At 36.6% G+C, this 14162-nt stretch overlaps 1 long non-coding RNA gene across 1 annotated transcript in view; it reads left to right on the top strand.

Moving 5' to 3' along the window:
* LOC115928659 overlaps nucleotides 1-13355 on the top strand; it is a 28338-nt gene extending 14983 nt beyond the window's left edge. The window contains exon 3 of the long non-coding RNA XR_004066148.1: nucleotides 11052-13355. This is a non-coding gene — a long non-coding RNA (uncharacterized LOC115928659). The remainder of the gene's footprint in view (nucleotides 1-11051) is intronic.
* Nucleotides 13356-14162: the final 807 nt, after the last annotated feature.

Here is a 14162-nt window from a genome sequence, read left to right as displayed (position 1 = left end):
CCAAGAAGAAGAAATGTACATGTATAAGAGATTATTGGAGCTGTCTACCAGTACCATATGTTTCTTTTTTTTTTCCCTTTAATGATGAATAAAATGCATAGTACATACACAAGCACAGACCAAGATTTCAAAAGAACCCCCAAACCATGGTATGAATTATGGAATGTAAAAGCAACAGGGAACTTATAAATATAGAATTTATGTACATAAAATGATAATACTGAAAATGTTAACCTTGGGATTTAGTAACATGTACAACGTGAAGATCATATTTTTTATGATGGTCCCTCTTGACTTGTACTGAAGTGTTTTTGACACCATATGGAGTTCACATGTAGCTGTACAGCGGCAGCTAGTTACTTAATATCAGGATACTGGTATAGTGCTTACGTACATGTATGTAGAAGTGCACTTTAACCCTCTTGTTGCTGGAAAAAACCCACAGGACATTGACTTTGATACATCGGGTTTGAATGTGGTATTGAGAAGGTAATAATAGTCTAACACTAGTTCTCTGAATTGTGTTATAAATCATTCCAAGTATGATATACTGTCCTTTGAGAGCCAGAAAGATGTTTATCATATCATTGTCAATAGCATTTTACATGAAGATAACGCCCTTCTGGCTTTTAGCAGATTTTTTTTCTAAAGGGGGTTTATAGTCTGCATGCCCAGTCTCTAATTTGGACTGTTTTACCGCAATTCCTAAAGCCTTGAGCGGAGCCCAGCTAAGTCAGTATCCAGCTGTGCAAAAGTATAAAGCATATACCAGAGATGCCAACTGTTCCGTTTTTTCGCTATCAATACGGCATTACGTTTTTTGTATGTTTTGTTACGTTTAAAAAAAAATATATTTTTAATTTTTTTTTTTATGACGTTTGTCTTAATTTTCGATCATGGGCTTTGTGCCGTAAGTGTATTATGCACCTACATCTTCAAATGATGCACCCAAACTGCGCACATTGCGAACAACCCACGTGTAATGTATGCACGTCGCACTCCGATCCGGGTACGTATACGTGGTACTGCCAGGTTTTTTAAGCTGCTCAATTGGGCGATATGTTAAGTTGAGAGATTTTTTCAAAAATACTGTTTTTTGTCCTAAAATACTGTTTTTTGCTCTTAAGATATTTTTTGTTGTTGAAGAAGGTTGGCATTTCTCCTATACATGTACATGCTGTCAGTATAGTTTGACATTGCAGACAGTGCAGACTCTGCTCATTATTAAACAAAATCATCTTTTTTTAAAGTCATGTGAGAATATTTTAGGTCATTAGTACTCATTACCAGAACTGAAACAGACATTGTTGATACTCCTGGGAAATTAAATGGGCCATTTGAACTGATATTTTGTGTCAATCAATTCATGTTTATTTGCCCGAAAAAACAATAATTTTCCACCCTGAATTTACTCCTTTTTTTTTTAAAGAAGAGAACAGAATTGTCAGTGTCTTGAGTAAGAGAATTGGCATAAAAAGTGATCATTTTAGTTGGTAAAAGCCCCACTAAACAACTTGTCCCTATGTTGATCCCCTAATTGAAAAATTAAATCATCCGTAATCTGTACGGAAATGTTAATGTTGTACTTTTATAGCCAATGTTTTGAGGGCATAATTGGGCGTTAATGACGAGGGAAGTAATGGACCGATTACTCATAACATCTTAGACCGTTCTCTTATGCTATGCCAGGCAAATCTTCTGGCAAGGTTCCATTTTACACTCTACTGGGAATTATGGTATGTTGCCATCTGGTGTTCAAGATGTTGTAGTCTTACCAAATTTATTTTTAGAGTTTTGGCACCATCAGATTTTAAAGACTTACATGTAGTTGACCATAAGCTTGATTTTTTTTTTCCTTCTAATTCTTTTCAATTTTTTTCTTCTAAAATCACTTTCTAATGTCACAAGGGCTCCATCTAACCTCTAAGCAAATGAGTGGGTCATGGTTTTCTAGAGGGAAGGAGGAGACTGCTCTGGTTGTGTGCTTTATGTTTCTGAACAGCCTCTATCCTACTGCATCATTCTGTTTATCTACACTTTTTTCATTCACAAATCATAATCAATAAACTCTAAGAAGGATTAAACAAATGTGAGATATTTTTTTTTATTAGAAATGGATGGGAATGTAGTTTATTAGTGATCAACATTTGGTCTTATTGTCAGTATATTGATTAGCATACCTACATGTACATGTACATGTACATACCATGTAGTAATACTTCTCCAAAATGATACAAATCATTTAACTGAAAACTGAACAGATGGTTAAGCTTTTATCCAACTTTGTGGATGTGTACAGTAAGGCTGCGACGGGTAGTCGAATGCTCGAGTACCCGCACGGTTGACAACTACTCGGGTACGATTTCTTGTACCCGAATATTCGGCCGCAAACAAAAAAAAAAAAAAAAAAAAAAAAAAAAAAAAAAAAAAAAAAAAAAAATGTCCAGGCCCACGCTTACCCGTGCCAGGGAGAGCGGCGTCCGCTGGCATGGTACCGTCGGTAAAAATGTTTCCCAACTCAAGCACTGTCAAACTCACCTTTCAGAAACTGGGACCAAATGTCCAGATTTCTGTTTGGACTTGGAGGAAAATGGATTTTTCTGCAATCTTTGGTTTTTAAAACACCATTGTTTACTGTTATTTTTCTTATTAAATCGGCACCTTCAACTGCAACTCAAAGTAAAGTTGCATGCGTTTTCAGCGAGGGACCTGAGAAACTGCTGAGTGGTATGGTAGTGGCAAAAAAAGAAAAAAAATCCAAAAATCCAAAAATTAAAAAAAAATCAAAAAAATTCAAAAAAATTATAAAGAAACATGGCGTCCGAATATTCGAGTATTCGCCTGTGAACCTGGGAGTGTACTCAGGTACCTCATTACACTGTTTTGCACAGCCCTAGTGTACAGCCTATTACATGTACATGTACAGACTCATCTTGTACAGATTAATGTAAATGTAAAAACATAGTGGTGAAAACCAATGATTCCCATCTTTATTACTGCATTTTTAGAGTACATGTAGAAAGGAAAGTGAAGAAACAGATAATATGCATGTTTTTAAATGTGTATCATATTCTTTACAGCTCTTGTAATCTGAGCATAAACCCAAACTTGATTGTACCAGCACTTCTTTTGGATGCTTCTACCATTTCTCTCCTACCATCAATCAGCATTGGCTCATTGTTCTCTTGAATAGTACCGTTTGTTATCTCTTCTTGTGAGCCTCAGATTTGGGGTTAGTTTTTGGTAGGAGCCATTGCATTGTTTGCTTCTAGTCATTCTGGAAATTTGCAGGATAGGGGAGGATCAAGAATACCAGGAGGAGATCTGTTTAGTGAGTGATCGAATCTGGTGTCGAAGTTTGGTCCGATTTCACTTTTACCTGTATTCAGTGCTTTTGTGTACTTGTACTCAATGCAGTTGGCGGAAATACATTTACATTTTTTGAGAGAGAAGACACATTTTCTTCATCAACATTGAAGGTAATTTTGAATTTATACATTTGTGATTCATTAATTGAGGTTGGTTAAATTATTGTGTAAAAAATGAAATCTTACAGCTAGTCTCTTTTTGAGATAGGCCTACATTGTGCTTGATGCTTCCATCAGCTGTATGTACTAAATTTATTATGAAGCAAGAGCCTCTTCATTCAAAAAGCTTTATTGAATGCAACCTCTTAAATATACTATCACTATCTGTTGAAAGTTATAAGTTGTGTTTGCTCAACGCTGATGCCATTTCCTTACTGTTGTTGTAAGGTGTAGTTTGTTGGTGCTATCCATGGATTTCGATGATTTCCGCCACCCCTACCCTTACCTCTACCCTTACCCCTTTTATATCGCTGCTCTCAGTGGTAGCTAACCGTGTCGTGTGTGAATGAGCCATAAGAGCTTCATTGCTCAAATTATTGATACTACCTACACTGTCTGAAGGAGAGAGCTAGGTCCATGTAAGATTACAGTGTTTGTACTTTGCAGCCTCTTCTGGAAGTGCACTCTTCGTCGATCACCACACCCTTCACCCCTAGACACATGATAGGAAGAGGGTGAGCATTTGCGTCCCCCTTCATCTGTGGCTAGTAGCTAATTGGTATCACTGCTGCCTTTCCTGTTGCTCCCTGTCCCACCCTGCACCGTGGCGGCCCACGCGCTGGCTGCAAGGAGGAACGTCGGTCGTGTGATGGGTATTGATCGTGCAGTGATTCAGAGAGGGCTGCTGCTGCTTCGACACCTGTAGTTCTCACTCCTGTCTGGTAGTGACTCATCTCGATGCAAATTAATGCGATGGGAAGACACTGCTTGAACACTATGCAACATGCTACTGTATGTGCTGTATGTGTATTACATTTTGAGATGTGTTCCTACACATGCTATAGTTGCAATACATCATAGATTTAGGCTTTATTTCGTCATCTAGATGGGTTAACGTTTGAGTGGCAGTTGGGTTTCAGGTTAAACATAGTTTAGGTTATGAGTAAGATTAGAATTGCATGTACATACAGGTATACTGTTTAATCCAGGGTTGATGTTCGGAATTTCGGTTAGATATCATGGAGCGATTGTTGTAGGACTTAGAGCTTGTGTTTTACAAATTGTTTAGAGTCAGAAAGACGGAAGTGAAGCAATGTTTGACCAGGCAGCAACATGTAATGTGCTGATTGCAAATTATGTATTTAGGGGCAGAAAGACTGAAGGAGCACTCTGTGTGAGTAGTTGAATGTTCTGCTGTCTCTGTAACATGCATTGTGCTGGACATGGCTTCATGCATCTTTATAAAGGGAGGGAGGGAGGGTGAGAGGAAGAAGAAAGTAAATTAAAAGAGCTAAAGGTCTCTTTATTTCAATGAGTTAAAAAAGCAATATTTCATGCCTTGCTTGAGAAGCTCATCAATTAGTAACCAAGCGAGGACGGGCCTCATCGACAGAAAGCACTTTATATGAGGGTAGAGAGAGAGAAGGGGAGAAAGAGAGAGAGAGACAGAGAGAGAGAGAAAGAGAATTGAGTTGATCAAAAACCATACAATGAATGCATCAAAGTCCGATCAATACTGCCACCGTTTTGTGAGCCCGTTTCGATTGTCATGCAAATATTACCTCGGTTGCAATAACATTGAAGCCATTGTGGTGTATTATGAAATCTAAATTGTCGATGAGAAGTGAAGACCTGCGTTAATGAAAACTTTATCAGTCTATCAATGCTGTTTTTTCCTCTTTCCAATTACTCTTTCTTTGTGTGGAGAATGTTCACCAACCTTGGTTGATTCTATTCATCCCTCTTGCCCTGGCTGTGTTACTGTAACTGTGGCCGAATTGACATACATATTGATGAGTTATGTCTATTGTTCATCAAAAGCCGCCATCGTTGATCAATTTTTTCATATTTTGATCACTCTAGTACTTTCGCTCTGAATAATGCATGATATTGGATTGTATTGTAGAAATGTCTAGGTATTTATTCCTGTCAATTTTTATTGATGGCTGAAATTGCTTATGGCTTACAATGTACATGTACAGTGCAGGTAATGAACTGCCTTTTAAAGGTAGCCTACTACAGCCTGTATGTCCCATTTGCAGGCCAAAAAAAATGAAAAGGTTAAATTCCAACGGCATTTGAAAGATAATACTAATTTAGAACTTCCCTAAAAAAGGTGGGGCTTGAAAATGTCTTCAAGTTGGAAAATAACGAGATTAGTTGTCAAATCAGTTTAATTTTGGCCATCACAAGAAGTGGGTTATTGATGTAGACAAATGCTCATATACCCTTTACAGCTCATTTTATGTACATGTATGTTGCTACCAAAGAAGAAAAGAAAGCCAGTCAGTTTAATACTCAATAGTGTCTGACAGTGAAGCCTAGCAAGTAAACAGGTTTCCTTGCATAATTTGAATATTAGGACACTGCTAACGTTTAAATTTCACAGATAGGACGTACATGACATATTCATAATTCTTGCAAAGTTCTACAGAATTTGAGGTTGGCTGCAAAAGGGACATACATGTAGTACCTTTAAGGGGAAGTACACCCTGATACCAGAGTGGACTTCCCCTTTAAATTACAGAGGGAAGAAGTATATTTTAAAGGATCGTTATAAAAAAAACAAGACAGGTAAATTCTCTGATGAAGAGTGCGAAACCAAGTATGATAACATTGAAAGTTGATGCTGAAGTGAAATTAGAACTGGATTGAGTTTTGAGATTGAAGATCTTAAATTTAAGAGCAAAACTCAGAAGAGTTGATAATTATTTTAACTCTTGACATCAAAGTGAAAGTGATGAAAAATTTCTAGTAAAATTAAGGACTTGCTAAGAACCTAAAACAAGGAAATACATTTACTTTTTACAAGTACCAGAAGATTTATATTTATATGCTTCGTTTTCACCTCCTATAGAAAATAAATAAGAAGAAGTAATTAAAGGGAATTATTTTGAAATAATTCCATTTTCTCCGGTTCATGACTTATCTAATTGGTGACGATTTATCCACGTTGTAACAGAGAAATAAAAAAGTTAGATTGACCTACAAAGCCTGGAGTCAGGTCAGAAAACAAAACAAATTGTGAAAATCAGATGCAACAGCTGCCCTGGCTATGTAATTGATTCAGAAAACAACGGTAAATGTAATACCAATCAAAGCTGTACAGACCTATGTAGTAAGATAATATTTATCATGCAACAGCTGTGTAGCCATAGAGCATATTGTCAGTGAAATTCCCAACATACCATATCATCGGAAAAGCAGCAGGCCTACATGTACATGTAATTAAAGATAAACTGAGTTCTGGTAAATGTAAAATTAATTCTTACAGAATAAAACGAAGGCGCATGAAGAAAAGAAGATCCAAACCACAAAGCTGCCTATTTCAGTACAGAATTTTCTGAAGGTCTAAATGAATCAGCTTTCGCTCCTCAAATTGGCACCAGTTCTTATCATTTATTCTTTTCATAGCTCATCCAGGAATATTGGATGTACATGGTTATTAAATGAACCCGTATGTATGAAAATGAAAACATGCAGTTAAAAGCTGCCAGTTTGTACACACATGGTAATAATTTGGGGTGCAATGGATCGGGGTACAGCAATAAGAATTTAATTACACATTGATTAAAAATTCATTGCTCATGGATCATATGTTTACTCCACAGGCAGGAGGAAAACAGAAGTCATAAATCAGCTACATGAACAACACTAAAGCCCAAGTAATGAATCTCTACTCCATGAGCAACACATAACAATGTGGGAGATATTACCATACATTTATTGCAATTGCAGGTTGACAATTCATCTTTCACGGGAGATGAAATACAAATGGACATGTAAGCAGCAAAGGCAACTACCAAAAGCAATCCACCCCAGTAATTGTCTAAATTTATCCGCAATTAATCAACCCCTTGCGCCATGGACACGAAGCATTGTGTATGATATTTTAAATAATTTTACCTCGATGCCAAAGCTGATACATATCCACTTGATGTGTTGACAAAATTGGAAATGCAGCAAAATATTCATCAAGGGGATCGAGCGTTCAAGTAGCTCTGTAATTGTTTATAGGTAGATAGATTCATATGACTGTTCATTAGCTTTCAGTTTAGTTCGGAACTGTGTGCACTTGACATTATTTAAACCTAGAGCGATCTTAATGTTAGTGCTTTAGTGTATTTTCCATTTTGCTGGCTTATCCATGTTTGTAAAAAATATTTTATCGTATTCTTTGACTTACCACATTTTTATGAAAGTGGTGAATTAATTCAATTCAAATTTAGAATGAACTTGAGGTCACATACTCATCACAATGTAGTTTAAAAAGACCGCTTGCTTGGCTTGTACAGACAGTCTAAAACCTTGAACACTCGTTGTTTCGTGTCTTGGTCTCATGTGGACCCCGTCATTGTCAGTGGATACCGGTTTATAATTTCGAAGTTCTTATGGGAATCCTAACGATTCTTATTTGTATGACATGCTTTGTCTATTTGATTTTAAATGGTTAAATAAAAAAGTGAATTGATCTGAACTGAACAAACTTAGAGTTTAAACTACGATGATCCCGTATGAACATAGCCAATGCCTTTAGGTTTGGTAAAGAGTGCACACACAATCATTACGAGTTATGAATATACCCACTCACCAGCCATGTATCATCACTGATTGTTGTTCACAGCCTGGCATGTGTTTTTGCAATATGTTCATCAAAGAGCCTTATGGTTTGTGCAAGGTCACAGACCTTGTTATTTTCATCTTTTTCATCTAATGCATGTGTAGGCATCCATGTGCATGAATCTGGCTTCCCCTTGCAACTTGCAATAATATACCCTTGTATGTTTACGAACATGAAGAAATTCATAACATATTGCTAGATTTGATTTACCTGTCTTGGTAAAAACTTATGTAGAACAGAGATAACTGGCTGTATTTAAAAACTGCTCAAGGTGGAAAAAAGTGATCTTTATAGGCTGTTGGTCTTAAAATGTACAGGTGAATGTATTTACGTAAGTATACATGTAGGTTCCTTTAGGCTATAAATACTGGCGAAGAGGAAAAATGAATGGTATAAATAAATTTTGGTCTTACAGGTACAGTAGTTGCCAAATCAGGCTCCATTGTACATACAGCATTCATGGAGTCAAACAATGAGTTTGAACTGGTAGAATCAATTGGGTTTACAAACTCGCATATATGTTAACACGTTTATGTTAATGTTCATGTTATCTTTATGATGCCCCTGAATAATAATAATCTGGATTTATATAGCGCTTGATACGAAACACCGTCTCTAAGCGCTTTACAGATTATTACCTCACAGATATTATTACCTCGGTCATCGGATTCATGTATAAACAATGTGCACGATCTCCACTCTCAAGGGAATACTAACATACATGTATGGTCACTGTGATGGCATATGGCAGTTGATTAAACAAAGGCTTTCGTCATCCTACCAGGTCCCCATATCTCTCCTGGGTATGGAGTGGCAAATGTAGATTAATGCCTTGCCAAATGACATTAGAGTCGTGATTACGGTAGACAAATTTAGATTTGGGTTCTGATAATGATGAAAAATAAGCTCGAGCAGGATCCAAATCACATACAAATATTGAGATGAAACATTCAACATTGCAAAGGAATATCGTATGACTATATCCATTTTTATGGTAAAGTAAATCATACAATTATTTGAGTAAAGCAAAGAATATGTTTTCTGTGAGTTTCAGTAGAATATGTTTAAATGTACATACATGTCATTACCAGATCAGATTTTAATACCACCTTTAAATGTTTATTGAGGGGGTGTTAGACCTCATTCAACAGTCAATAATGCTAACATTTACCTACACTGCACATACCAAAATGTCATGTATAATGTCATGTTATGAAATCTGGATGCTGCCCTCACAGTTCAGGTCAGGTCATGCTCTCTTCCCTCTTTCCTCTCTTTCCCTTCTAATTTAATGATGTTAATATCTTTGATGGCCCCTCCCCCTAATACAAACCCTCACCCACACCCTCACACACACACCCTCTCTCTCACACACACACCTGAAGAAAACTGAAGATAGCAAGATGAATTTGCACGTATTTCAGCGGGAAAATACATTGTCTGCTGAGAGCTGTGTTAATGCATCATCTTGTGAGCCTTACATTGTTAAAGTTTTGAACACATTATCCTGAACTTGAACACAAAGCTAAATGCAACATCCCTGTGACATTATCATGCACAATTATCCAAAATTTGGACTGATTAGGTAAGATGAGAGGCCCTCTTACTCCTCACATTTCATAATAACTGTGATGACCAGTTTCCTAAACACTTACTCTCTTAAACACTTACTTAACTCAACATGTACATGAACCTCTATCCAAACACAATGTAATTAGCTTTAAACAAATGATATTTCAAGCTAAAAGAGCATTATCTTACATTATGATGTTCTTTCTGCCGTTGTGATTCTAAGCAGACGATATGTTTCGCTGATTTCATATCAAAGTATTCATTATTAGATTAAGCAAGATGAGAGACTCCACTGAGTTGCCATTATCTGTGATAGCCACTTTACTAAACACTACTCAACTTAACATGTTCGTAAACCTCTTCCCAAACACAATATGATAAGCGCTAAGAAGGATATTTAATGCTAAAAGAACATTATCTCACATTAACATGTTCCTTATGCCCTTGTGGCTTTAAGCAGACGACATGTTGGGTAGATTTCATATCAAACTATCCATTATCAGATTAGGCGAGATGATACGCCTCTTGGCTGAAAATTATGGGCTACTTGCGGAGATTAGCTCCGCGGGATACGTGTGACCAGGAGGGGGGGGGGGGGGGGACGGGCACTTGGAGATGAGAATGATAGAGATACCAATTAGAAAGTATGCCGATTCTAGTTGCCTCCAGGCAGGATAATTGATTACAAGAAAATGAAAAATAAACGTTAATAATAATTTGGTACATACATTGAGGCCGTCACTCACAGTGCTCGTTTAGGCAATGTTTGTCAGTTTGAGTATCTATGCGTAATCATAGTTTTAAAATATGTTTTTGTAATTCATGCTGAATTTAGATAGCTATTCATTTTGTTATGATATTGCAATTGATATGTACAGATTTAGTATTTAGTTTCTGTTGCAGAAAACTGAAATTCAAGAGACGAAATGTCATTCATGTAATGTGTGCCTAAAGAGGTACTGTTGTTTGAATGTTTGGGTGTTTGGGTGATCTTCCTTTATCAATCACATGTACATGTATGTTCACCTAATGAGGAAACTACCATGGAGTGTAGGCAATTTTCTTGTAATCATTATATTTTTGTTCAGAAACAGATGTACACGTGTTTGATGCTTTATTTGATCTAAGTTTCATGGAATATGATGTCATATTCTTTGCTCTTTGAATACATGAATAAATGAAGCACTTTCATTTATTGTTCATAGTGATGATGAATTAAATTGTAAATGAGCAAGTATATCACACTTACAATCACAGTCTCTGTATACAATTATAGTTCCAAATTACCAATGACTAATTGCATACTTTTCTCTGTTTTTTCTTGATTACAGCGGGTCTTCACCTGATTTAAACGGATCTGGCCTAAAGGTAGGTGACCTCATTGCCCCCTCTGACCCCCCTCCCTCCACCCCTTCTTTCTTTTTTCATATGGCTTACATAGTTTCCCTTTCTGTCTCCTTTCATCTCTTCACTCTGACTCATAGATTGCTTGTTTTGTGTGTGTTTCCATGTATGTTCCTGAATGTGGGATTACTACATGTAATGATGTAATTTGTGAATGGCAACAACTTCACGGATTGGTGAAATATAATTAATCATGGTTAGGACCACAGGTTGGAAGTCGTGTTCCATATTAACTATAGGGTTATAGATCTTGGGAGCAGAATCTTGGGGGGGGGGGGGGGGGGGGTGGGGGCTTGAGTGCAATGGTTGGTACTTTTTGGGGGTCTTCAGTACAATTTGTATTTGGTGTTTATGGGACCTGTGTTCAAATGATTTCTTAGAGTAAAACGATAGACCATACAGTCAAATCATGTAGATAGCCTAATCTTTTTGGATGTAGGATTGGGAGTTGATCGGTTAATCTTTGTCCTTTATATATAAATGAAATTCTTAAACATCCACTTAAAAAAAAGGAATCATACAATTTATTGTGATGGTATCCCTGAAACTGGATTTGTCTTTTTGTTTAAATTGTGGGTTGCTTGTTAGTAGGTGAGTTTGTGAAGCAGCTCATGGTGGTAGCAGGTTAAACAGGGTGTCTAAATGCGATATGAAGTAATTGTTCTAAACCTTTCTCATACCTCTGGATAATATTTTCTCCTATCCTCATATCTTATCCCATTATCTGTTTTGATTGTAACCATTTTTGTATTTCGTAAATGATTGCAGTGATATTGACAATGAGTGAATGAAAAAAAAGTGTAAGTAATGGTAGACAAATCTCTGAAGTTACCAGGGAGGTTCTCTGTTGTGCTTCATTACAACAATCCTCTGCATATGATGGTGGTGATGATGGCAGTTACCAGTTACCAGCTGATGATGATGATGATGGTGATGATTGTGATGATGATGATGATGGTGGTAGTAGTTAATGGTAATGTTAAGGGTAATGATGGGGATGATGATAATATTGATGATGGTGATGATCGTGATGTTGATAATGCTGAGAAGAGTGATAGATAGTGATGGTAATGGTAGGGATGTTGTTGTTGGTAGTGGTGACGGTGATGGTAGGGATGATGGTGGGAATGGTGGTGGTGGTGGTGAAGATGATGCTGCTAGGTATAATGGTTTGAAGATGAAACCTAAATACGTGATACTTCTCATGCTGGTGGAGATGATAATGATGAAAAATAGATCTGACAATTTAGAATTTTACAAGATTTAAAGGATGTAACTCAAGACTGTCATAGATATTAATAAACTTCAAGTTTATCTCCTCACAATAAAAGCCGGAGAGTAGGCTGTATAAACTTAAAGAGATAAAACAAGATTATATGAAGATGCAGGTGGCGATAGAAGTTATTGATATTTTGCGTGTTTGAAGCAGCAATAAAAAGAGAATAATGGGCAAAATTACTCTTCATGACATCCGCCGTTGATGGAGAACGCTATCAATAATAGAACAGTAGGGATGATGCTAGCCATCATCGTCATGGAGACCATGAACACAGAGATGTTGACAAAACTTCTTTTGCGATGATGGCGCTATCAGAAGAATGAAAGCCTGAGTGGCGTTTGCTTGCACACAGTTGTCCAAGTTGTCAACCCAATGATTTGATGCCAAAACAATTCTATTTGAATCGATCTGTTGAGCATGATGGAAAGCATATTATGAAGCAAAAAAAGTGACATCTCAAAATCCCCCTGTTAAGATTTTAAGCAGAAGTCCAAACATAAATCTGAAGAAGAGGATTTCAGTTATGTAAGTGAGTTTTCTACTACATACAATGCACATAATCCCAAGGATTATTTAAGTGTTTCCAAGGCCCCCCCCCCCTCCAGCTATAAATTGCATGTTGGGTAATGCTTTTTTAGAGTATTCTTAGACCTACCAGAATGTATTTCAGATTTGATTTGATTTGATTTGATTTTAGCTGATAAATGGCAGTATAAGATAGGTACCGGTATACTTGTACATTTCCTGGAAACAGAAATTATTGTCTTTTTAAAATAAATGTAAGGGTTGATCAGTGTGATTTCACACGGACTGTGGAGGTCTTCTTTTTTGATTTTTTTTTAAATACTTCAAAATTTGCCTTGAAATGAGATTAAAGGAGATTATCTCAAGGGGATTATAAGGGGCACTATGTAATCTCCTTCATAGCATGAATGTGACGCTACAGTCACCTGTAAAAAAAATTGGAACAGAAAGGAATACGTGCGAGAGATTTTGTAGATAAGAATGAGCAAAAGAAGGAGACATACATTTGGAGAGATAGAGAGAGAGAGAGAGAGAGAGAGAGAGAGAGAGAGAGATGGACAGAGGAATCAATACTTATGCATACATGCCAACTGTTCAGATTAAAGAGGAACATTCCTCTTTTGGGAGAAGATAATTATAATTTTAATGCAGGTGTTCCTCTTCCTGTACAAATTTGTCTGTAGTATTGAATAGGAGAGTTAGGATTGTTCCTCTTTTTTTGAAAATAGCATAATTTGTACAGATTTCTGATTTTCAAATGTTGGCATGTGGGCAATTCCACGGTAACGGAAGGACACTCAGACAAGATTTTTGAACTTCAGGTTCATACTAAAAGAACTGTTTTATTAGTATAAGATGTGAAACAGTATAGATATAATACCTATATAAGTGCCTTTAATTTTCACACAAAAAATTGTCATTATAGTTAAGTAGTTTAAGAATGTGCATATTAATTATCTCGGTAACGGAAGGACATAAAAATGGACATGGTTTTTCCAGTTAATTAGTGTTTATCCAAACTTTGTGAAGTTGATGAAGCTTCCCACTTGACTGAAACACATTTTGTTCCCCATAGTTTAATACATACTAATAAAACATTTCTTTTAGTATGAACCTGAAGTTCAAAAATCTTGTCTGAGTGTCCTTCCGTTACCGTGGAATTGCCCATGTATATAAATGCAATCTATATGTACATGTACAGTTGGTAGAGACCTAGGTAGAGATAAATTTAGGT

This window comes from Strongylocentrotus purpuratus, unplaced genomic scaffold, assembly GCF_000002235.5.
Source record: "Strongylocentrotus purpuratus isolate Spur 01 unplaced genomic scaffold, Spur_5.0 spur5_scaffold_3, whole genome shotgun sequence".
NCBI classification, from domain to species: domain Eukaryota; kingdom Metazoa; phylum Echinodermata; class Echinoidea; order Camarodonta; family Strongylocentrotidae; genus Strongylocentrotus; species Strongylocentrotus purpuratus.
The sequence above is the reverse complement of the archived record's forward strand: the minus strand, read 5'-3'. Positions and strand labels throughout refer to the sequence as shown.